The sequence below is a fragment of the Ylistrum balloti genome, unplaced genomic scaffold (assembly GCF_031769215.1).
Source record: "Ylistrum balloti isolate Yb309-2 unplaced genomic scaffold, AGI_CSIRO_Ybal_v1 Utg371114, whole genome shotgun sequence".
Classification (NCBI taxonomy): domain Eukaryota; kingdom Metazoa; phylum Mollusca; class Bivalvia; order Pectinida; family Pectinidae; genus Ylistrum; species Ylistrum balloti.
In genome coordinates this window covers 729483-755488 of record NW_026782612.1, presented here as the reverse complement: position 1 = coordinate 755488, position 26006 = coordinate 729483, and the positions used below count along the sequence as shown (strand labels likewise).

At 35.7% G+C, this 26006-nt stretch overlaps 1 protein-coding gene across 1 annotated transcript in view; it reads left to right on the top strand.

Annotated features, from left to right (window-relative positions):
* Positions 1-26006, top strand: part of LOC132560804 (uncharacterized) — a 147606-nt gene that overhangs the window by 49951 nt on the left and 71649 nt on the right. The gene's annotated exons all lie outside the window — the stretch shown is intronic.

Sequence of the window (26006 nt, the reverse complement as noted above, 5' to 3'; positions counted from 1 at the left end):
TACAGAGATAATTTGAGTGTGATGGGTATTGGAAGACTTAGGGTCACCCTCTGGAGCCCCGATACAGTGATAATTGGCATATGATGGGTATAGGGAGACATAGGCTCCCCCTCTCGAGCCCCGAAACAGACCCGAAACTGAGATTATTGGCGTGTGATGGGTATAGGGAGACTTGTGCTTCCCCTCTGGAGCCCCGATACAGAGATAATTGGCGTGTGATGGGTGTTGGGAAGCTGAGAGACTAGATGCTCTGTCTGTTTATAAACAGGATGTGTGTGCAGTCAGTGTCCAATATGGCATCGGTGACTCTTTGACACGAGGATTTTACTGAAATGGAGCTCCTGGTTCACCCCAGATCACAGGGCCCCTGGGGTAGGTATTCTGATGCTAAGATTGGGAGCCAGCATGTTTTTGTCTGATTCCTACTTTGTTTCTGTATGCTGTTTAGTGAGGAGCACATTTGTCCCGAGGGTCCTAGTTTTGCGATTTTACATCTGGTCACTAGAATATCTGTGTAAATAGTTTACAAGTGGTCAGAGAGATTAAGGAGATCCCCTCCCAGGGGATGGAAGCTGCTTGTTACTTACATGACCTGGATGTTAGAAGGAGATCGAAACAAGGAGGGATGGGACCATAGATAGGAATCATATCAGCCCCTGTGTTAAAATAATGTCTTGGTAGTTTCAGATATCATTTCTTCCCTGGGGCAGGATAGTGTTGGGGTGATATTGGGGTGGTAAATAATCCTGGTATTCTCTGATGTCTGTGAACCCTGGAGCAGGATAGTGTTTTGTTGTGGGTGGGGATAAATCCTGGGGAAAGATGTTGTTGGTGGAGATAAACCCTGGGGCTGGATGTTGTTTTGTTGTGGGTGAAGACAAACCCTGGGGCAGGATGTTGTTTTGTTGTGGGTGATGATAAACCCTGGGGCAGGATGTTGTTTTGTTGTGGGTGGGGATAAACCCTGGGGCAGGATGTTGTTTTGTTGTGGGTGGGAATAAACCCTGGGGCAGGATGTTGTTTTGTTGTGGGTGAGGATAAACCCTGGGGCAGGATGCTGTTTTGTTGTGGGTGATGATAAACCCTGGGGCAGGATGTTGTTTTGTTGTGGGTGGGGATAAACCCTGGGGCAGGATGTTGTTTTGTTGTGGGTGGGAATAAACCCTGGGGCAGGATGTTGTTTTGTTGTGGGTGAGGATAAACCCTGGGGCAGAATGTTGTTTTGTTGTGGGTGATGATAAACCCTGGGGCAGGATGTTGTTTTGTTGTGGGTGGGAATAAACCCTGGGGCAGGATGCTGTTTTGTTGTGGGTGGGAATAAACCCTGGGGCAGAATGTTGTTTTGTTGTGGGTGATGATAAACCCTGGGGCAGGATGTTGTTTTGTTGTGGGTGGGAATAAACCCTGGGGCAGGATGCTGTTTTGTTGTGGGTGGGAATAAACCCTGGGGCAGAATGTTGTTTTGTTGTGGGTGATGATAAACCCTGGTACAGGATGCTTTTTTGTCATGGGTGAGGTTAAACCCTGGGGCAGGATGTTGTTTTGTTGTGGGTGGGGATAAACCCTGGGGCAGGATGCTGTTTTGTCGTAGATGAGGTTAAACCCTGGGGCAGGATGTTGTTTTGTTGTGGGTGGGGATAAACCCTGGGGCAGGATGCTGTTTTGTTGTGGGTGATGATAAACCCTGGGGCAGGATGTTGTTTTGTTGTGGGTGGGGATAAACCCTGGGGCAGGATGTTGTTTTGTTGTGGGTGGGAATAAACCCTGGGGCAGGATGTTGTTTTGTTGTGGGTGAGGATAAACCCTGGGGCAGAATGTTGTTTTGTTGTGGGTGATGATAAACCCTGGGGCAGGATGTTGTTTTGTTGTGGGTGGGAATAAACCCTGGGGCAGGATGCTGTTTTGTTGTGGGTGGGAATAAACCCTGGGGCAGAATGTTGTTTTGTTGTGGGTGATGATAAACCCTGGTACAGGATGCTTTTTTGTCATGGGTGAGGTTAAACCCTGGGGCAGGATGTTGTTTTGTTGTGGGTGGGGATAAACCCTGGGGCAGGATGCTGTTTTGTCGTAGATGAGGTTAAACCCTGGGGCAGGATGTTGTTTTGTTGTGGGTGGGGATAAACCCTGGGGCAGGATGCTGTTTTGTCGTAGATGAGGTTAAACCCTGGGGCAGGATGTTGTTTTGTTGTGGGTGGGGATAAACCCTGGTACAGGATGCTGTTTTGTCGTGGGTGAGGTTAAACCCTGGGGCAGGATGTTGTTTTGTTATGGGTGGGGATAAACCCTGGGGCAGGATGCTGTTTTGTCGTAGATGAGGTTAAACCCTGGGGCAGGATGTTGTTTTGTTGTGGGTGGGGATAAACCCTGGTACAGGATGCTGTTTTGTCGTGGGTGAGGTTAAACCCTGGGGCAGGATGTTGTTTTGTTATGGGTGAGGATAAACCCTGGGGCAGGATGTTGTTTTGTCGTGGGTGAGGTTAAACCCTGGGGCAGGATGTTGTTTTGTTGTGGGTGAGGATAAATCCTGGGGCAGGATGTTGTTTTTGTTGTGGGTGGGGATAAACCCTGGTACAGGATGCTGTTTGGTTATGGTGAGGTTAAACCCTGGGGGCAGGATGTTGTTTTGTTATGGGTGATGATAAACCCTGGGGCAGGATGCTGTTTTGTCGTGGGTGAGGTTAAACCCTGGGGCAGGATGTTGTTTTGTTGTGGGTGGGGATAAACCCTGGGGCAGGATGTTGTTTTGTTGTGGGTGAGAATAAACCCTGGGGCAGGATGTTGTTTTGTTGTGGGTGAGGTTAAACCCTGGGGCAGGATGTTGTTTTGTTGTGGGTGGGGATAAACCCTGGGGCAGGATGTTGTTTTGTTGTGGGTGAGAATAAACCCTGGGGCAGGATGTTGTTTTGTTGTGGGTGAGGTTAAACCCTGGGGCAGGATGTTGTTTTGTTGTGGGTGAGAATAAACCCTGGGGCAGGATGTTGTTTTGTTGTGGGTGAGAATAAACCCTGGGGCAGGATGTTGTTTTGTTGTGGGTGAGGTTAAACCCTGGGGCAGAATGTTGTTTTGTTGTGGGTGGGGATAGAACGTGGGGCAGGATGTTGTTTTGTTGTGGGTGAGGTTAACCCCTGGGGCAGGATGTTGTTTTGTTGTGGGTGGGGATAAATCCTGGGACAGGATGTTGTTTTGTTGTGGTTGGGGATAGAACGTGGGGCAGGATGTTGTTTTGTTGTGGGTGATGATAAACCCTGGGGCAGGATGTTGTTTTGTTGTGGGTGAGGTTAACCCCTGGGGCAGGATGTTGTTTTGTTGTGGGTGGGGATAAATCCTGGGGCAGAATGTTGTTTTGTTGTGGGTGAGGATAAACCCTGGGGCAGGATGTTGTTTTGTTGTGGTTGGGGATAGAACGTGGGGCAGGATGTTGTTTTGTTATGGGTGGGGATAAACCCTGGGACAGGATGTTGTTTTGTTGTGGGGGTGAGAATAAACCCTGGGGCAGGATGATGGTTTTTCATTTTTTTTTTTGGGGGGGGGGGGGGGGGTGGGAAACCCCAGATCAGAATGAAGTTTTGGTTGGGTTCAAAATCAGCCCATGGACACAAAAATTCCTTCAAGCCCCATATTGAATTTTATCTCTTTTTACTGTCTAGGAAAACAACACCACTGTGGTGACCATTGTTGGAGAAACTACGTTGTCTGGCCGTACTAGCTGAGGTCATTCAGTGTGCCCTGAGGTTATGCTCCTCTGCACCAACATTAGTCAGACCTTCAAACATTAGACACCAACTGATGCTTCAGACTTCTGTTTATGTTTGAGGAACTTCCTCATCAGCGTTGGAATTTTGAAAGATATAGAATGGCTATCCTTTCATAAACTGTCTTACTTAATGAGAAATATTTTATTAAACCACCCTTAATGCATATATATGCTAGATTTATTTCAGGTAGAATTTACAAATGTAATGAAAAGGTGTCTTTTCTCTGTACATTTCTAACAGTTAGGATCTTTTATCAGTATCGTCCTTTTGGCAGATCTCCTCCACCAGCTTCCATCACCTCCATCCAGTCTTTGCCTATCATTAGACCTAGATTCTAATCACAGAGGGAACCTGAAGTTGCAGGTTTTACACCTGTATAAGTTAGGGTGAGAGTTTTAATTATATGTAAAACATAAGGTGTAGAAACTGTATTTCTGGATTTTTTTTACTTGTAAAATAATAAGCAAAAAAAAAATAATACTGTGATTGGCATTTTGGAATTTTGGCAAGAGACAATGCAATTAATCATTCTTGTCTGAGAAAAAGGAGTGTAACAGTTTGTTTGGAAGACAAATTGTATATTGTGTAAGGTTAGTCTGGAACTGGAAAGAAAACGTCTTCTTCCAAGATTTGAGGGGAAATGATAATTGTTTTTGCAAATCTGACGGGAGAAGACATTTGATTCTGAAGTCTTAATGGATAATAGATTTGTTTTACAAGTCTTGAGGGAACAGTATTCATATTCCATGTCTTGTGGGGAAAGATATTTGTTTCGTGGGGTGGGGGGCATATTCAATGTCTTGGGTGGGCTAGAAATACTTGTTGTCTCACATTTCTTTAGGAAAAAACATTTCTTTTTCTAGAAGAGAGATATTTGTTTTCAAGCTGTTTGTTGAAAATGGAAATTCTGATTTCAAACCTAAAAGTGAATTGGTAAATGTCTTCCTTATACTAGCTTTAATAAAAAAAATTGTTTTTAGTTGTTCAATATGATTCTTGCATATACCAGCTGACAGGTTGTTTAATGCAGGGTAGTTTTATAGGCAGGACTTAAGGACACACAGAAGCTGGAAATGCCTGGCCAGATGGATGGTACTTAATCCAGAATGGCCCACTAAGCAGACACAGGCATGTAACCACTTATAGACAGATAGTGAATTAGCTGCCCAGAGATCTACAGAAACAAGACCATTATCTACAGTAAACTTGGTCAGCTTGATTTACAAAAGGTCATTAGAAAACTGACAAAGTAGGAATAATTATGTTGGTTCCTGTTAAATTAAGTTTCGGTTATTTTAAGATAAATTCATTATACGTTACTTGATGGGATAAATAGGAACTTTTTTCAGAGGCTCTGTAAGGAGGAGGTTGGGCATCATCAATTATTCTATCACGAAGGCTATTGGCCATATCTTATATCTCTCAGCTGTTGGTGGTATTTAAATAAAACAAATGCTGGTATATGCTGGTGAATTAATCTTTGTACTTTTCTTCTTAGTCAATCTCATGTTTGAAGTATCATAAACAGCTGTCTTCCTTTATCTAAATCTATATATACTTAAAAGGATCTTTCCAGCAGTTGTCTCCCTTTATCATAACCTATACATACCTGGAAAGATCTTTTCAACAGTTGTCTCCCTTTGAATACTGATTAGCTTACCAGGTAGCTTTTACCTATCAATTTCTGTATTACCCAATATTTTAACTTTTAGTATCGTAGCAGATATTTACAACTCCAGAGACAAACAACCATAATACCAACCTTTTACTCCATCGAAGCCTCTCATTCTCCTGGGGTTTGAACTATGGCAACATCTCTCTAAATCAACACTTAAAAATTAATCTTTAAAGAAAAGTTCTTTATGTGCGGCTTGTTGATGTATGTAGCAGTTCAGTAAAATCAACCTTAAACATTCATAACTACTTCTAGTATAAAGCGACTACTTTAGATCAGTTGAGGATTATGACTAACTGAAAGTCTTTGATAATTGAAAATTTATAAAAATAGTTAAGTATTCATTTCATCACTTGTAGTAATTTTGTTTTCTTCAAATTCCTAACTCTGGGTGATAATTAGAAAAATAATGGTACTCAAAAGTTTGATTTATTAAAATACTTTATAACTTTTATCTTCTTGGCCATTGTTATTTATGGAAAAGTAACAATATATAAACAGTGAAAACACCTACCATCATCTGAAAGTATTACATGTACAGTCAAACCTGAATCATAACTATTCTATGTTATATGTACCTGTCTGTAAAGGTCATCAGTAAAAACCAAATACCTGTCTATAAAGGTCATCAGTAAAAAAGTTACAATATATAAACAGCCAAAAACCCCAACATCATCTGAAAGTATTACATGTACAGTCAAACCTGAATCAGAGCTATTCTGTATAATATCATACCTGTCTATAAAGGTCATCAGTAAAAACCAAATACCTGTCTATAAAGGTCATCAGTAAAAAAGTTACAATATACAAACAGCCAAAAAAACCCACCATCATCTGAAAGTATTACATGTACAGTCAAACCTGAATCAGAGCTATTCTGTATAATATCATACCTGTCTAAAAAGGTCATCAGTAAAAACCAAATACCTGTCTATAAAGGTCATCAGTAATAAAAAACTGTTATAAAGGTCAATATATATACAAACAGCCAAAAAAACCCACCATCATCTGAAAGTATTACATGTACAGTCAAACCTGAATCAGAGCTATTCTGTATAATATCATACCTGTCTATAAAGGTCATCAGTAATAACCAAATACCTGTCTATAAAGGTCACTTGTATATAATAGTACCTGACTATAATGGTCACCGATAAATAACAAATACTTGTCTTTATAGGCTAATTTGTATATAACAAATACCTGTCTTTAAAGATCACATGTATATAGTAGATACTTATCTAAATGTCACTGGATTTTGGTCCTAATGTACAACTTATATTAATTTGAACTCTATGTAAAAGTCACCTGTCTATTAAGGCTGTTTTCACTGCTCCCTGGAGTGGCCTTTATAGACAGGTTTGGATGTAGCTGCATTTCCAAGTATTCAAAACAGATAGTTTTTTTTTTATATCAGTCAAATGACATTATGATTTTGTAATAAACCCCTGCGATTTCCAGTCTGGTAAATATCATAGAATTTATAAAGATACTAGTGAGTGAATGTTAATTTTGAAGACAATATTTAAGTGTGGTTAGCTCCTGCAGTGGTAGTGGTATAGACAATCTTTGCAAATAATTTAAGGCTCAAAATACCTCAAATATTAACGATCACATGGACTCTCTCACAGTCCAATTCCATTCTGAACTTCCATTCACAAGATTGATGTTTTCGTTATGTCTGATCAGTCAAGAGAGTTGTCTCCTTGGAATACCCATGCCCCCCCCTCCCCCAGCCCCCCCCCCTTCCCCCCAAAAAAAGAAAAAAAAATAATGAATAAAATAAACAATTATAATACACAGCCATATATATTTACTGAAACAGGCTTTAGACGACAATCTGACTAAATACCCAGTCAGAAATTGACTTTAGTGAAACAGACTATAGACAGCAAACAGAGTAAGTACCTTTTGTACAGACTGTACAATATTACACCTTGTCAGGTGAGACAAGGTGACAGGACAGTCCTGGTGTGTAGGTGTTATACACTAAATGTATAACTGAATGTTATTTGTCAGTGTTTTTATTGTATAAACCTCTCACAATAAATGTTATTTGACACAAAGATCTCTCATGACATCGTTTTAGGGATTGCAATTTATTTAAAAAATCATGACTCAAAATTCAGATTTATTTGAAAACAACCGGCTTTGCCTGTTGTATGAATGAATTACGTGTAAGAGTTAACGTCATCCAGACTGGGTTACCTGAACACTGATATACAATTTCTGTGGGAGAAACAAAATGTATGCCTTTTAAAAAGCTGTCACACTAGTATGTATAACAAACTTGATAAAAAGTTTACAGTAACTTGAGAAGTGTGGATTTCCCCATGGGTGGGCCTCTTTTGGACAGATCAAAACATCCCTAGTGGAATGAATGAATTACCTGTGTAGCTGAACAGGTAAATGAGTTTAGTGGTATGGGCATGGCTCCCGAGGAGTGGTGAGATTTAGGGGTCTGTCCCCTGCAGGTTTACAAGTATACGTCCCTGTTATAACGGATTATTGTAGTAATAAGCTGTTAATCATTATGGATAATTCCAGTCTTAATACAGGTGAGTGTTTTATGTCATGTCATGTTAAGGTAGAACGGTGATGTCCTAATCTGGACAGGTGAAAAAATCTGAGGAAAACTCTACAGCAAATTTTCAATGTGAGCTTTAACACATGTGACAATGCAAGCTTGGGAGGGTCACCTGATTCTGTACAGGTGTCCAATTATGGTCCTTTTCCTTGGATATGTAATGTGGTAAATGTAGGTTGTTACACCTGTGTTTTAATACATAACTGTACAGGTATGTGGTAAGATTGTTGTCTCCAGCTCCCTATGGTCCCGTCTTGTATTTTAATATACAGCTTATAGACTATTAGCATGAAGTCCGTAGTTTGTGATGTGTGTACATCATAACTATGTTAACGCTGATCTTATGCAGAGGGAAAACTTGAACTGAAGTTCCACAATATGATTAGTAGTATATGGTCATCGTCGGTTTATCTTTTCTCGTCATATAAATAGTTGGAATGAATTTTCAGGAGAAAATGACAGTTCCCTGTATGTTTTGTTAGTAATTTAACAACTGTTGCAGAAAGGTAAGTGTACTGTGTGTTGATGTTTATATAATTTTGCTAGGGGCAAAATGTTTTAGTTATTTTTGTATAAATTATATAGCACTGTACAGATCTTATAAATGTTTATAAATTGTTTCATAGAATTTGACCAATCAGGCCACTGAATATACTACCTTTATAACTGGTGTATATTTATAATAATAATAATTGGTTGGCATTTTGCTCTGTTACTCGAAGTAGTTACAAGGAAATTAAAAAGTATGATTCTGATCCATATAGTATCTAATTGGCAGTGATCCCAAGGTTGCCAGTATGCAGCTAAATTAAAGAGAACTTGGCAAAGGAATTAGTGCATTAATTAAAATGAAATGATAATGTAACAGAATACATCAGTAATCATTTCTGATCATAACCTGCTACATTTTCAAATTGATAGCAAATGACATTGACCTTGTTTCAAACTCTGAGATCTATTTAGCTCGTCACCTACTGATTCATGAGATCGCTACTCCTGTATCAGAAAGGGATGTCTGTTTCTATGGAGGGGGAGGGGCTGACCTGTGGTAACCTTAGCTCTAACACTACTAGCAACAAGGGGATATTCCTTTACTTAAAGTCATGGTGGGGGGAGGGGTGGGGGGGTGGAGGCTGACCTGTGGTAACCTTAACTCTAACACTACTAGCAACAAGGGGATATTCCTTTACTTAAAGCCATGGTGGAGGAGGAGGGGGGGAGGGGCTGACCTACGGTAACCTTAACTCAAACACTACTAGCAACAAGGGGATATTCCTTTACCTAAAGCCATTGTGGAGGGGGGCGGGGAGGGGCTGACCTACGGTAACCTTAACTCTAACACTACTAGCAACAAGGGGATATTCCTTTACCTAAAGCCATTGTGGAGGGGGGCGGGGAGGGGCTGACCTGTGGTAACCTTAGCTCTAACACTACTAGCAACAAGGGGATATTCCTTTACTTAAAGCCATTGTGGAGAAGGGGGAGGGGCTGACCTGTGGTAACCTTAACTCTAACACTGCTAGCAACAAGGGGATATTCCTTTACTTAAAGTCATTGTGGAGGAGGAGGGGGGAGGGGCTGACCTGTGGTAACCTTAACTCTAACACTACTATCGACACGGGGATATTCCTTTACTTAAAGCCATGGTGGAGGAGGGGGAGGGGCTGACCTACGGTAACCTTAACTCAAACACTACTAGCAACAAGGGGATATTCCTTTACTTAAAGCCATTGTGGAGGAGGAGGGGGGAGGGGCTGACCTGTGGTAACCTTAGCTCTAACACTACTATCGACAAGGGGATATTCCTTTACTTAAAGCCATGCATTAAGGCAGTATTGAAACCACTTTTATCCGGTGTCAAGTCCATCACATCTATAAAGGTTAAAAAAGGTTAAACTTAACATGGATGAAGTGGGTTTGAAACAATATTAATGGTAAAATAACAAGAATCAAGGAATGTATTTTTTTTTTATAAAACTTCAAGAAAAGTTAAGTTTATTTTCAAAGCTATATTTTTCTGTTATACATACCTGGTACTTAATTCTCTGACTAAGATTTAAACCCTAGGAGATCAAAGAATGGTTTAGCCAGATTTTTATTTTGTAAATGCAGGTACACAAGGTTTCAGATGACCGTAAAATCATAGAAAGGGGAAAGCACTGTTGTCAATATAACAGACTTAAATACTTCAATGAAATCTTTGTCCAGTTACATAAGACTCTATTGTAGAACTTGTTTGGGGAATGTTTTCACAAGAACTGTTAGTGGCGGTGTTGAAAGAAAACACATGTTTACCTTTGATTAAGGCTGGTAGAACCACAAAGGTGTTAAGGTACCCCACTTTTCACTCCTTCAGGATGTGCCTTTTCTGAGGAGATAAACATTTCGGATACTTGCTATTGTAGTATAGCATTGTATTTCTTTGTTATCACTGGGTCTCTTGTAGTGTGAATTGGTATCAAGTAGGTGTATTGACTGACCAGCCACCTTGTTCACAATAGGTTATAACACAAATAGCTATAAATATTCTGTAACTTTACAAACCGTTACAACATTATCTGTGATTTTACAAACCTTTACAACATTATTTGTGACTTTACAAACCTTTACAACATTATCTCTGACTTTACAAACCGTTACAACATTATCTGTGACTTTACAAACCTTTACAACATTATCTCTGACTTTACAAACCTTTTACAACATTATCTGTGATTTTACAAACCTTTACAACATTATCTCTGACTTTACAAACCTTTACAACATTATTTGTGACTTTACAAACCTTTACAACATTATCTGTGACTTCACAAACCTTTACAACATTATTTGTGATTTTACATACCTTTACAACATTATTTGTGACTTTACAAACCTTTACAACATTATTTGTGATTTTACATACCTTTACAACATTATTTGTGACTTTACAAACCTTTACAACATTATCTCTGACTTCACAAACCTTTTACAAATAATCAGTGACTTTACAAACCTTAAAGTTGGGAAGAAATTGAGGAAGAAAATAAAAAAAAAATAGAATTATATATTAGTATGCTGATACTCAGTATTCATATTTTTCGTAGCTTCTTTCTTTGTAACTTGATCTTCTTCCTGTGATCAGTTGCAGGTCGTTCAAGAAAGGTCGAAGGTTGACTATCTGCTGGTCTGTTTGTTTCTCACCATTTTATTTTAAGGTGGTCTCTCTAGACAGGTACATGGAAGCACCAGTAATTAAGGTGTTCATTAAAAGGTTGTCTACTGTCTAAAGACATATGGTCTTTTTAGGCAGGTTCATATTAGCATCAGTTAAGTGTTCTCTTTGAAGAGGTTATCAACTATCTAAAGACATGTGGTCTCTCTAGACAGGTGCAGGACATCACAAGTAAGGTGTTCTCTCTTTACAAGATGTGCTCTTTCTAAAGGAATGTGGTCTCCCTAAACAGGTATAGAACATCAGATAATATTCTCTATAGCAGTTGGCATCTGTCTAAAGACATGTGGTCTCTCTAGACAGGTACAGGACATCAACAACTAGCTGTCCTATCTATAGAGGGTGCTTGAAGAAAGTTTAATATCTGTCAAAAGTGTGGACATATTGAAAAGAATGTATCATTTTACTCCTAAATTGAAAAATTTGATAGGATTTAAATCATATTTATTGGAGTTTAATCTACCAGTATTTTTAAGCTATACAAGACTGAAATTTGTTTATTTTAAAATAAAATTATATAATTTTTACTAAGTTTTAGTGACATCTGTAACATGTACGAATTCTAAGTTGCATATGTATAGGTGCATGCATGGACAGGTGAGAATTTACAGGTAATCTTGCATTTCTCCTGGGGGTATATATTTTGTAATGTACTATATCACAGAGCTGATATAGGGGTAAGATCTACTTAATTTAGTGTATATTTAGTCTGACTATAAAGAGGTTTGAATGTTTCAATATTTACAGATGGATGTTGTATGTGAACAGCTTATGCTATATCTGTATGCACCTGTATATTGGTACATAGTATTAGCTTAGCCCTAACCCCACTGATTCAGGAATGTCATACAATGGTGTACTCAGAGGTCACTAAAGGTAGTGGAGTCACGGGAGGTCACGAGGGGTCAGAGGTCAGGGGTCTGAATGAGGAAAATGGAATGTACTTAAAGAGATATTAATTTGCTTCATATTTTCCCTTTCTTCTCATATTCCTATCATTTCTTGTTACTGGAAGCCTGGAAGGTCATAATAATGGAGTAAAATCTATGAAATAAATAAGTGAATATATTTCACGTACAGAAATGTCATCTAGATCAGCTGTGTATATCACTACATAATCCTGACATTCTATTTATGGTTCTCTGCTGATCTTCCCTGAATGTGTGAAGAATTATTCACAGGACTAAAAGTCACCTGAAGCTTAAGGCTTTTTTACCTGATAAAATGTGGATGTCGTGTCAGGGGTCAGGGATTCAGAGTTTGGGTGGGGGCTTTCCAGTTACCCATTTTCTGTCAGTGTCAAATAAACTTCACAACCATCTTCAACTTAGCTTCTAAGAAATTGAATGTAGCAAACATTATGCAAGTTTACTCCTTTAAACAATTAATGTCTCGGGTTCATTGCAGAACCACAACTATTTCCTGTTACTGTATTTAGACATATGACCTACCCATCGGAAATGTATCAGAATATACTGTATAGTACCTTATCCAGGTGTTAACATAAAAGTTCAGCAAGTCTGAATTGACACATTTTCTTTTTTTCAAGCTTGTGAAAAAAAGAAAGAAAAATCCAGCTGTACATTATCTACGTCAACCTTGACATAAATTAGAAGTTTTAGATAACTATATGTTTGTAACCAGCTGACACAATTATTTGTACAAGTGCTTATAGTCAAGTATGTGTTACAACACATGTTTATCATGTACCTGCATGGTGCTACTATATAACATGTCATGTACCTACATTCCGGACTGCGTACCTAACACGGAGGTCAGAGGTCACACATGTGGTTGTGTTTTGGTAATTTGTGACATACATTCAGATAGAAGCTGTGTTAGTGTTCTGAGTTGTGAAGCCATACAGATGTCCAGTACAACAGTTTTAAAGTGGATTTTCTCTGGAGCTAGGTATGATACTTATTGTTTTGTGTAAAATAAGCCCAGGCACTAACATATTACCCCTAAATCAAAGTCAGGGAGTGGGCTTATTACAGGACCCAAAGGAGCCTACACATTACCTCTGAATCAAGCCCGGGGTGTTTTCTTTTTAACAAGACATTGAAATGGTATATTTGACTTAACTACTGAAACAGCATTTCGATATATATGGCTGGGCTTATTAACTGGTAAGGGCAAATCCGTTGTTAGAAGATGGAACTGGCGTATGTTTTGATAGACATAATGTAACAAAGGCCAGCGGGAATCAAACCTAGAACCAGTGATTTTACAGCCATGCAACAAACTGTGGATTGATCTGTTAACTACAACAGTGTCTGTAACAGGAGGGTGTAACTTGTCTTGGAAAGTTGTCATGTTAAATCTTCATGCAGATCAACAAAGATTTTGTGTCTGTCTGTTTTGTTTTTCAATGGGTAGAAATTGAATATATCCGTGGACCACACAGTTCTTGAATCTGCAGGGTCTACCAGGCATGTATCATCCCACATCTGCTATTTATTCATCACATATCAAAGTAAAGTGCTATTATTCTGTTTTCAGTTAAGTCGAAGCGCATGTACAGAATACATTCCACTTTGAAATTTATGATCAAATTTATGTATATTTACAACTGTCTCTTCAGGCTGTACAAAATGATTAATGTTATGTGTTGACAAAACCTTCCAGACTGTATATCACTGTTAATATACAACCCCAACACATGCTACCTGTACAGAACAGAAAGTCTTTAGTGCATGAAAACATGACAGGTGTATCCTATTTCTCTTTAAGTACCTATATTTTATAAATGTGTATACCTCTCAACATTGCATACAAGGTGTATATACCTAATGCAATTATATTTCACATGAAGCAGACATTTTAACTCATGGGTCTTATCTTTTCCGCGTTCAAAGTAAATTTACGTAAGACGTTTTGTCACATCTGTTTGACATATATCTTTTGTCTTATGTTAAATTGCAGATTTATCTCTCTCTCTCTCTCTATATATATATGTATACCTTGCCAAGAATAGAACTTTAATTTTGTATGTCCAGTGATTTTTGTGACTCACATATGTGAGTCTTGAACTCACATTTTATGTTGGACTCGCTTAAATTTCAGAAACTCATTATAATCTTTCTGTAACTGGACTTAATAAACATTTCAAACTAAAGCTCTGGACTTCTTCAAAAGAAATGCTACGAAAATTACTGATCTTCGAGGAATATGTTACATATGTTTGAAAGAGTTTTCTCCCACTTTGTATAAATACTGCCAAGACTGAAATTAAAATTTTGTAAGTCTTAAAGCGATATGCTGCATGATGAGTTGTCTCCCTCTATTTATATACTTTCAAGGCTAAGACTTAAACGTGATTTGTGTTAAGGGGATATGCTACATATATAGTGGGAATGTCACCATTATCAATACCTTATCAAGGTTGTGCCTGCTATTTTTTTGTCTAAAAGCAATATGCTATATATAGAGTTATCTCCCTCTATTTATATCCTTTCAAGGCTAAGACTTAAACATCATCTGTGTTAAGGGGATATGCTACATATATGGTAGGAATGTCACCATTATCATAACCTTATCTATGCTGTGCCTGCTATTTATTTGTCTTCAAGGGATATGTTACACATCTAGTAGAGTTATCTCCCTTTATTTGTATAATTATATGCCTCAGCAGAGGACTTAAATTTGTAACTTTATGCTTTATTCTTTATTAGGAAATTTCCACCAGTCAAATCTAGTAGGATATATGTGAAGGATTTGTGACGGTTATATTTAATAGTTGCTACCATAAATAGATCTGCCATGTAAGATAGCTGACAAACCCTCTTAACAGACATTTTCTTATCACACACGAAAAACACCAAGATACAGTACATAATTCTGGGTAAACGCAAGAACCCTTTGGTTACAACTTGACTCTTAAAATTTTACACTTCAGCTTTAAATGTCATAGCACTACACTTTGTCTTGAGGGAACAATTTTAAAACTAGGTCATCATAGTGATAGATTAGTTTAGGATTTTAAAGTGTATGACTAAAATATTGTATCATTCCATGAAAGGTCGTTTAGTTCATTTTGAGAACAGGACACAGAAATTTATGGTGAAGATCAGGACAGGTTTAAGGTAAAGGGGAAAATGTCGGGAATCATGAGTATCACCAACTTACCCAATTTTGTCAAGTCAACTTGATATTGTCTATAGGATTCATCTGCTCAAACTGTGAAAATGGTTTGAATCACCAGAGACTTTTTGCAGTTTTTGAATAATTTAAGATCAATATTTGGATTCAATTTGGTTAAAATAATTATCGTTTTAATACATGCTGATGTAATAACTATACAATACAAACATAACATAGAACATCATCTAAATACATACAGATGTGATAACTATACAATACATACAGATGTGATAACTATACAATACATACAGATGTGATAACTATACAATACATACAGATGTGATAACTATACAATACATACAGATGTGATAACTATACAATACATACAGATGTGATAACTATACAATACATACAGATGTGATAACTATACAATACATACAGATGTGATCACTATACAATACATACAGATGTGATAACTATACAATACATACAGATGTGATAACTGTACAATACATACAGATGTGATAACTATACAATACATACAGATGTGATGACTATACAATACATACAGATGTGATTACTATACAATACATACAGATGTGATAACTGTACAATACATACAGATGTGATAACTATACAATAGAAAAGATAACAAGGTGATTGCACCTGATGACCCTTCAATGCACCTATTCACCCTTGCTTTTGGAGGACTATGAGCAGACGTTAGTGGACAAGAGGTTGACTGGGAAAATTCAGCAAATTTGTATAAATATAAACATTATTTATTTTACAACAATTGTGAAACAAGTTTAAAGCTTATATCAGTCACTGTTGTTGGCCTGCATGGGAACACGCAAAAGGTCTTATAGGTCTTATAGAAAACCAAAATTCTCGGAGAAAAATGACATGATTTTTGGCAGGTGAACTCATACTTTTTAACGTCCGTTTTTGGCTATTGAAACCTGTACGCCTAGGTGAAAGACATTATCACCATACCGTCCAAAATTGTATTGCCTAATATCCTTAGGTGTGTGTTCATATACCAGTAAGAACATGGTGGCTAGGGTCAGTTTCGTTAAATTGTACTGGTGATTGAGTGAACGGAGTTGAGGACAAAATTTGATATATAATAATGCTCCACAAAGATCAGGTGAAAACTTAAAATGTTTGAAAAGTAAACTCGTTACCTAAACAGCAAAAAAAAGAAAAAAAATCCAATTGATATCAATTTCCTCTCACTTCAGATTGATTGACTTTGATAAAAAATCTCATTCTTAGCCAATTTAACCAAAAATTGTTAACTACATCCTGTGTCTAAATGATCTGTGGGCTTACTTTAGGAATGAAAAGAGATACCAAAGAAGATTTGTCAACATTTGACAGTTTGTTTTCAGAGTGACAAGTCAGGCAGTGGAAGTAAACGTCCCTTATTTAGTTCCAAATTTCTAAAGAATAACAAATCTCTTCAGAAAAACTTTCAAAGGGATCTTCACCGTAAAAGATATCTGATTTTTTTTGTCAGACGTATGGTCGTTATATAGGTCCAGTATTGCGTGTGATGTAGTATATAACCTATATCGGCCAAGTGTGTGCTCCTGAACACCTGGATGCTTCTTTTGTATATCTATCAATGGTATATATCTTTACGTTTTTCTTCGTAGTAGATTATTTTTAGTGATGTCATTGTGTTTTTGGTGAATTAATCGCGTCATTAACTTGCTTGATACAGCCATACCAGATCATCATGTCTGAGGTCTTTTTTTTTTTAGAGGAGACTTCACAAGATATACAATCATTAGCTATTTTAAAATTTCAACTTAACCTTTTTCCAAATTAAAAAAAAAAGCAAAAATAGATCATAGACCATATAATCTTAAACAATATATTCAAGTCATATAGTGATTCTTGTTTTGAAATATGAATGTATCTCATGAAAATGCAATTCAAATTTGTAATTTGAAATATTTATGAAAAAAAAATAATAAAAATTGGATCTGCTTCTTTTAAAGTGTTGATGAATAAAATAACAGGTAGATTGAAGGAATCATTTAATTTCTTCTATAAATAACAAATTGATGATCACATATTTAAAGTTTTATAAAACCTATCACCAGATGAAGTTGATTAACTAAAGGTGATAATTATTTCTTCTCGAGAATTCTGATCCTAAAACTTTTTTTCCTCTTCTTTCTAGTATACATTCTCAATCTTTGTAACCAATGAGGTTGACTTTATAAGGAAGAATGCAAGTCACAGAACAAGGTTGATCAGGAATGAGGGGCCAGGTATCAATTCTTTTGAACTTCTCTCGTGAGGTCAGAGTTCAAATCTTGAGGTCTAGCTGGATCGGTCATTGCATTTTAAAGAAAGCCTCTTCTGCTTTTGAAAAAGAAATCTGCAGTATCAGGGGGATTAGATAGATAAAGGGATAAATAGATGTTATTTAAACAGTCAAACAGACATTCGTTGGCTTTACTTTCATGCAGTGTCACTTGATTTACTTTAAATTTTGTGTTTCAAAGACATGCTGTTCATTGTTCTACTGTAATTATGCACTTTCTTGGTTTCTATGATGAAAGAGTTCGAATGATTATAATCACTAGATTTGAGTCACTTCAGTGGTCTGTCACACAAAGGCTAAGACTGTTCTCGTTTACTTGCTGAAAATTTGTACACGGTTGACAAATGTAGACATGTATGGACAGTCTGTCTCCTGTTTTATCTTAATCTGAACCTGATTTTAGACTAGTTGGTAAAAGTCTTTACCGGGAAAGTCATGTTGCTTACATGATTTTTATGAACCAGAGTTTGTTCTAAATGTTCGAACCAGAATATAGATGTCCAAAGAACACACGAGTGATTATCTTAGTAACAACTTTTCTAATCAGATAAGGTTGATTTTCATCGATGTATAGTCACTCTCAATTAAATGCTTGTAAATGACTCTATGGGTCGAAGTTGTTAAAACATTGAGGAGACTGAGGAAATCCTAATTTGCCGAAATAAGACCATATAAAACCATCATTCATGATTTCATGATTCAGTAAGTTCTATACTTCTCATTGTTTAAAAATTTTGAAAAATCATCAAGCACACAGGTATGTTTTGAAAACGATGACGCAACATGGAATGGTTTTGTGAGCTGGACTTGGCAACAAGCTGATGAACAGACGTCAAAGTCTTCACAATTCATGTACATCATTTTGGCAAAGATGCAAGTGAATGTAGATCAATAAAAAGCCAGGAGATTACTCAGTGATGAATTACAAAATTGTTTTATAATATTTGTTTTCGAGATAGGAAGATAGTGCCAGGGTTGGAGAAAATTTTTTGGGGGGAAGTTTGTTAGGGAAGATGATAATGGATGTGATAGCACCTCTGTAAGGATGGTGAGGATTTGATGTGATGCCAGTTTGCTAATTCAGGGGAGGAATGGGGTAGGGGTATAATCATATGGGCTCATCTGCTGAAAAACCAAAGTAACGAGTGTGGTTAACGAATAAACAGATCTCATATTATCATTCACATTGTTATCAAGTACGCATTCTTAAAATAAGTCAACTCCTCATACAATGCCTGATTTATGGTGATGTCTTGTTTATGGTAATGAGTAATTTCCTGATGGAGAATGCTTATTAGGCTCTCATGGTATCAGAGGTATTAATACTACGCTGGAGCCCTAATAATTTGATTCTATACTGGACATTTGTGAGTTTCCATGACTACACAATAAAATTGACAGCTGTTTTTTCAAATTTCTTCTTATATTGATACTTCTAAATTTTCAAGATTTAAGTACGTTTATAAAACTTGTGGTATTAGTTGCAGATAAAAAAAAATGAGTACTTTGAATATTTCATGGAGCCAATTGAAGCATATTTCTGTAAAATCAACAATTATATAATTCTTTAGGGTGAAAGTCTGATAAATGATTCTCATGCGAAAAGCAAATTGTGTTAAAAGTCTTGGAATTCAACTGAACAAAACATTGATTAAAGACCTATTCAGGTAGATGCTTAGTCTAACATCAAAGACTTAGAGACACAGGGTTATAACACTAAGTTACAGACCTAAGGGCTAGCTTTTAACTAAACATGGATTTGAAGATTTTAATACAGACGGATATTCTATACCTGAAGTGTAGAACATACTGAAATCTCTTACTAAGGAATTACACATTCCTGTTGAAGAGGTTTTAGAAATGATCTGTGAGAAAGAGTTGAGTATTCCCCGCCCCCTTTCCACTTTACTTATAAAACTTTTGGAATGTAAAATGCTCTTAAATAAACAGTGTGATTTAAAATTCCTTAAATCCCAAAAATCACAGGATCAAAAGAACACGAAAGCTTTTTGAATATTTTAAGTTTATAGAAAAACAGATAGATGTTAAAAGCGTTAAGTAACACTTTATTGCTGAGTATACAGTCGATGGCTAATTAGGTATTGGTGTACTTTATATAAAGTGTTTCATTCAACAAGGAAGATCTGTGTAGATACAGGACGACTAGTCCAATCTTTAATGTTTAACAATATGCCCCTTAAGCTAGATTGTCTCAGAATGTAACTTCACTTTTCAATAAAAAATCCCAAAGCTAGTATTTAGATAAATGGCATGTTTGGGCAGATCTATGTTAGTTAAAGGGAAAATGTTTTATTTCAACTCCTTGCAGACTTTTGGTTGTAGATATCACATGGTATGTTTTGAAATATGATAATACTGAAGTAATGTACATTAAAACACTAATTTTGAATTTTGATATTTTGATAAAAAATTAACATATTAAATTTTGAATTACAATGAAATCTTGTATGAGTCTCTTTCTGAGCTGGTAGAATTTAAAGAAATAATTTTACTTATTAGTGATATTTTCCTGAATCTTATACAACAAATCTTTTATTTGCTCATTGAATGCTAATTAACTACTGTTCAAATTTAGTAGACCTGCCCACAAGTGAACTTTGACCATCATAACACACTTACTTAGAAAAGTTGTTTTGTTAGTATTGTACAATAAGTTAAGTAATAAAAGCACAAAATTACCAAACATTTTACACTTGAAACCACTTCTATATTGAATTCAAAAGTTCATATTCCTAGCCATGTTAGTTCTCTGTGAAATATTCATTTTCTGTCTATTGAATGTCCTTGAAGGGTACCTTCAAAACAAAACCTTTAATTCTATTGTCAGCATTAAAATCAGAAAGATATTGATAAAAAAAACTGAATTCAAATTAAGTTGTGTTTATCAGATTTTCAATAACAATTTTAAAAACCATAACATTTAAACATTTTCTGTAATATCTCAAAAAGTAATTTTGAATATGCTTTAAAGGCCTGTGAAGCTGATTAAACCTAGAACAAGCTGTGAACTAGCTCGTCTGTGATAGCTTCTCTCTTAGTGTCTACAAGCTAAATTGTATGTAGATACAGGTAAGATAATATGGTCATTCTGACGCTATCAGAGTTGTTTGGTCAACACTGACCACAGTCCAGCCTAAGGGTTATAATCTAATCCAGTGTTACATTACTACTGTGTATTTAGACAAGATTGGCTGTGAATCTGTATTGACATCTGAGTCATGTCAATGTTTGTACTGATGCCTATCTTTGTATACTCATCAACATCTTGTCCCTGCCTCACACGAGCAGGTTCACACCCCAGTGAAGACTCTTCACTGATAAAGATTGACACAAAAGTTTCTAAAGGAAAATATAAACACTGTACTGATCTGTCTCAAAGATAAACTTAAGTAAATGATTATCTCCCCTTAATGACAGGTTGAAATGTTAGACCTTAGATAAATGATTATCTCCCCTTAATGACAGGTTGAAATGATAAACCTCAGATAAATGATTATCTCCCCTTAATGACAGGTTGAAATGATAAACCTCAGATAAATGATTATCTCCCCTTAATGACAGGTTGAAATGATAAACCTCAGATAAATGATTATCTCCCCTTAATGACAGGTTGAAATGATAAACCTCAGATAAATGATTATCTCTCCTTAATGACAGGTTGAAATGATAAACCTCAGATAAATGATTATCTTCCCTTAATGACAGGTTGAAATGATAAACCTCAGATAAATGATTATCTCCCCTTAATGACAGGTTGAAATGATAAACCTCAGATAAATGATTATCTCCCCTTAATGACAGGTTGAAATGATAAACCTCAGATAAATGATTATCTCTCCTTAATGACAGGTTGAAATGATAAACCTCAGATAAATGATTATCTCCCCTTAATGACAGGTTGAAATGATAAACCTCAGATAAATGATTATCTCCCCTTAATGACAGGTTGAAATGATAAACCTCAGATAAATGATTATCTTCCCTTAATGACAGGTTGAAATGATAAACCTCAGATAAATGATTATCTCCCCTTAATGACAGGTTGAAATGATAAACCTCAGATAAATGATTATCTCCCCTTAATGACAGGTTGAAATGATAAACCTCAGATAAATGATTATCTTCCCTTAATGACAGGTTGAAATGATAAACCTCAGATAAATGATTATCTCCCCTTAATGACAGGTTGAAATGATAAACCTCAGATAAATGATTATCTCCCCTTAATGACAGGTTGACATGATAAACCTCAGATAAATGATTATCTTCCCTTAATGACAGGTTGAAATGATAAACCTCAGATAAATGATTAATAAACCTCAGATAAATGATTATCTCCCCTTAGTGACCAGACAGTCTGTAAGAAATATAAAAGAAAGCAGAAATTTAACAGAAAGATCCTGGATATATATTCATGTTTTTGACAGAAGCTATTTAAATTGAAGTATGAACATGATGTAATCCTACACTCACCAGGATACTCACATTAGTGGTTGTAGGATATTAGAATGACCCTTCTGGCACAAATCCTGAGTGACATATTGAAACAGCCTACCAGGTCTTGGAAAATATAGGGTTTTATTCCTAGAAATCTTCCTCACACATTGTCTGGCAGTTCAAAAATCCTGAGTGACATATTGTAACAGCCTACCAGGTCTTGGAGAATATAGGGTTTGATTCCCAGAAATCTTCCTCACACATTGAAAATTTATTAAATTCATTATAATTAGCAAATACATTCACAAATAATATATAAAAGTAAGTCACGAGATATTAACTGCTATTTTTTATGTCAATATGTCATATTGATGTCACAAAATAAACAGCAGTTAATTTTCATATGTATTTATTGAATATATATTACCTTTTAATCAATTTATAAAGATACAAATAATGAATTAACATGTTTTAAATGATTTTATTTTTTTAGTAAACATACCACATATATTTCACACTGATCTTTTCAACAGTGGAACTTTAAAAACCTTTTTGTATTTTGTATATCTTTCAGGATATAATGTAGTATTTGAAGAGCAATATCTATTCTCAGTTTATGGATTTGACAAATTGTAGTTCAAAAGTCTGAGACCCATTTTGCATGTGTTCCTTTTGCAATCTCCATCCAAAAATGTCTTTACAGGCTTTAAACAATATTTAACAGATCCTTACTGAAAAAAAAACCTGTGGATTCAGAAGGAATTCATTCAAAATTGACTTCCTTTTTTGTGTTTTACATCACATCATTAAAATTCTATGTAAACAATGATTTCCTATGTAAGACTTGATGAAAATTGTGCTCCAGAAAAAGAATTTCAAGGAACAAGACTTAAGCAAGTCTACCAGTAGCCTTTTTATACCTGTCACTATAGTCCATCAATCAGGCATGCCTTTTACCTGGAGGGAATTCAATTAAGGTGTGATAGATGGTCAATTTACCACACCAGCCATATGTGGCTGGCAGTGATAAACAGCCAGGTATAATGGTTAAGTCCCTTATCCAGCTATCACAACATACCTGGCAAGTGGAGAAGAGATTTTGATAATCAAAAAGTAAGTTTGAAAAAATAAGTGCAACATTTACTCAGCGTTTGAGTTTGAATGAATCAATACTTGAACACAGACTTGATAATTAGACTACCAATAGATCGGTACTTGTAGATAAACTTGACCTTTAAACCATATCAGGGACGTTGGTATATCATATGTCTCTTAAAAAACTAAAACTTGATCAATATTTGAAGGCAAACTTTTTATGTTACAAAGAAAATCTTGATCAATTTTTGAAGGCAAACTTTTTATGTTACAAAGGAAACCTTGGTCAGTTTTTGAGGACAAACTTAATCTATATATATTTGAAATAGTAAATCATGATCAAATTAAGACATTAAGATGTCTTACTCTACAAACTTTGGTCAATATAGGTATTTGGAAAATATATTTGGTCCCTGCAAGAGACAAAAATATGTCTAAAAAAGTGAAGGGTGACGACTATTGCACATTTTTGTAGACAGACCAATGTTGCAGAAAACAAACAAAAAAAACCTCAGAATTATCATACACTTTTGTAGACAGACAATCCAACAGTGCAGAAAACAAACAAAACCCCCAGAATTCTGAATAGCCTAACAGATCAGTGATATAGAAATCTGTATCATAAAAGTCAGGATTTCAGGAAGACAGTTACCCCTTTATACACATGGACAGCAATATAAGTATGTCACAGTGATGGTAAAGACACACACCTGTTACAAGTGGAAGTTCTGACCTCACACTAATACCTCTACCATACCTGTCTGGTATCATCAGTATTATCATAGGATTGTAATCCTACTGTCCTGTAATGACTGGGATGTACTTTGTATCAGAAATAAGTCTGAAGAAGTTGATTGTTGAACAATTTTTATCGGAACATTTGTACAGTAGAGTTTTGGTCACACTGTGGTCTGATATATTTGAGACTGTTTGTCTGGGTACCCTAGATCTAGAGCAATATACTATGCAAATTGACTTGAATCATGATGTCAGCTTTGTATGTTCAAAATTTAAATAGAATGAAATGTTATATTGATAACCCATTCATGTTTGAAAATGATATTTTTGTCTCTAGATGCAACAATTGCAGTCAGATCAGTAACTGTTTATAAGGAATCCCAAATTGGTTATCGAGATGATCGGATGTCAGCAGTAGAAAAATGCAATTGTTCTAGGTTTTTTAAATGTTGTTTTATTTCAGAATATTTTATTGATATAAACAATCAATAGGATTAGACAGCAGGCTAGTGCCTATATAAGTCTTCTCCCAAGACAACACGGTGATCAGACATAAACATAATACACCATAAACATACATACATACATACATACATACATACATACATACATACATACATACATACATACATACATACATACATACATACACACACACACACACACACACACACACACACACACACACACACACACACACACACACACACACACACACACACACACACACACACACACACACACACACACACACACACAACACCTTATACATACATACATACATACATACATACAAACCTTATACATACATACATACATACATACATACATACATACATACATACATACATGCATACATTTAGTGTTGACAGACTAATCAATTTTAAATAAGGGAGACAACTCTATCATTTTTTTATACTTTAAGGTTATGATTATAAGAAGTTAATTAAGAACCCACCAGCTTTTCAGTTTACTATTTCTGATGATATTAAACGTGCAGTACAATGTTCTAGGTTGACATGCCCAGTATATCTGTACGTATACATATGCAGGTACATAAATATTCAGAAATTATTTTTGATGTAATACCACCTTTAAGTAAACCTGTAATATTTATAGAATTTATTTATCATTGACATACATATGTGACAGTCTGTGGTTAATAAAGATATTTGACATTTAAAGGTGTGGGAGCTTAGTAGACAGCAATAGCATACATATTCTACTTAATCGCTGTAGTAGGCTATATATAGGTTTTCTGTGCAGAGTCTTGTGTATCCGTGAAAGGTTAAAGGTTAGGTGAAATATTCAAAATAGAAAAACAAAAAGACAAAAACCTTGTATCATTAATTAGCTGTATGTACCAATGTCAATTACTAACATAAATTCATTGAAACTTTCTGAAATGTTAATGCAAAGAAAATTTATTTTGAAATTTGAAAATTGGCAGACTTGTCTAAAATTCATAAGACCAAATAAAATTTCTCATTTCATTTTTTGTTTTCATTATGTAAGATATAAACTGACTCTATACTTACCATAACAATTTAAATGTAAGTCATGGTATAAATATATATGAAATTAAAATCTTTTTGAATGTTATGTAATAAAAGTTAGATGTGTATAATAGACCCTATTACTAATAGCTTGTTAAACCAGACAAACCAGACTGGTTTCTATGACGATGGTCATATTTATCTGATATCTAAGTCCATTATAACAGTGCAGACAGCATTATGTAACTTTGTAACATATTTACATATTTATGAAAGCCCCAGGCCCAACTTTCCAATACTGGGCTAAACAGGTTTAGAAATAGGACACGGCCGATGGAGAAGTTACGATATTCAGATATCAGAGTTGACATACTGTATTATAAAAGAATATTTTTCACCGTGATAACATATTTTGGATGACGATGTTGGTTGAACATTTCCTGAAGAGATTGGGTAAATTTGGTTGAAATATCTATATGCAATATTTAATAAGGATAATATATTTATATACAATCTTTATTTAGGATAATATATCTATATACAATATCTATTTAGGTAGATTTT